Consider the following 1,575-nt stretch of genomic DNA (forward strand, 5'->3'; position numbering starts at 1 on the left):
CATGTGCAGGATTTTAAAATACCATCCCTGAGGCAGAATTTAAAACTGCAACAAAGCTGGTGACGAGAGTGTTCCTTGGCAAAATTCTTCCTTCTGACCAGGGAGCTCTGGTCCTGGACGGGGATTTCAGGCAGCTTCATGGGGGTCCCTGTGCAGTCAGACGTCCAGGGGCAGAAAGGGGAAGCCAGGAGCGATTCCATTCTGTGACTGGTGTTTTCATAGTTTCACCTTTCTACGGTTTGTCTCTTTTTCCAATGAGGTCATTTTCCAAGCCAAAAGTCGATAAATTTCATTCATTTCCAGAAACTGTACCTTTTTAGTACTTGGTGAAGAAAATTATTCAGGGTAAATATACTTTGTTTAGAGATGAGAGGGGTTTGACTTGATCGCTGAGCTGGTCTCATTTACAGACAGAACTTGGGAAAGACGCAGAAGCCGGCTCCAGGTTGAAGGGTGACCTTGGAACTGTACGCACTAAGCCGTGTGGAAATCTTTTAAAGTTACACGGAAAGTTGTAAGGTGAAATTGGCCATCTCTTTCAAAGTCTTTTATTTTCCCCGTGCTTCTTATTTTAAGCAAAATATATTTCTTCCTAACTTTCCAAGCACCTTAATTTTGCCTAAAAAAAAAATTCTCGAAAATCAATCCTGTTGATTTTTTACAAACATTTCTCTTCCCTGACATATCACATCAACTACCTCCACTGAACCTGGGGAAGCTGGGCTTAGAGAAACTCCAGGTGTGAACGTTGTGGTAACTGCAGGTGAAGCCCGCAAAAGATGCGCTAACTGCACAGGAGGGAAGATGCTGAGATTTCCTGAGAATCCAAGGCCTTTGCCAGAAACTGGCGAAGACTTAGTGTGGCCAAGGCGTCTGGAACTCCATCAGGTCATGCACTGAGGGCCGTGGGAGATTCCGTCTCCCACATCTGATTTCCATGGCATCTCAGCGGCACCTTCACCTTCTCAGCGCCGGGCTAGCATAGTCTTTCCAGAACAGAAACTCCTTTCCAGTGATGCAGTCACATAAGTAAAATCCCTCTAGCACAGGAGCAGTGGGCACATCTGCAGGGTAAACGGCCTTTGAATTCATGGTGGGCGCCTGTGTGCTTGTTGGTGGCAGTATGACCCCAGTGTGGAAGGGGACTCTGGCCAAAGAAGGTCCTCGGAAGGAAAACGGAATCGCTTTCCCCTTCTAGAAGGCCGTGAACCTGGAATCAGGGTCTCCTAATGAAAGACTGTATTTTTTGTGGACAGATTCATTCATCTCCCCGAGCCTCAGTTTCCCCACCTGTAAAGAGCAGCACGAGATCGTCCTCAAGGTCATGTTCAGCTCTGAAAGGTTCTGAGATTCCTAGGTTGTGTTCCAGAACTTTTATTTCCTATTTAAGAGAATGAGAAAGGTGCAAATTTTACTCACACATGGATTTGATTTGCAAGTGCTTAGAGGCCTCTTTTTCACTCTTAGATCCCTTTTTAGTAAACACAGTTGAGGTATTTTAAATGTAATTTTACGTTTGCCTGTTTTACACCAATGTGGCGTTGCCTTCCAGATTAAGTTACTTAACCAGGGTCA

This window comes from Mesoplodon mirus, assembly GCF_964341445.2.
Source record: "Mesoplodon mirus genome assembly, chromosome: 6".
Classification (NCBI taxonomy): Eukaryota; Metazoa; Chordata; class Mammalia; order Artiodactyla; family Ziphiidae; genus Mesoplodon; species Mesoplodon mirus.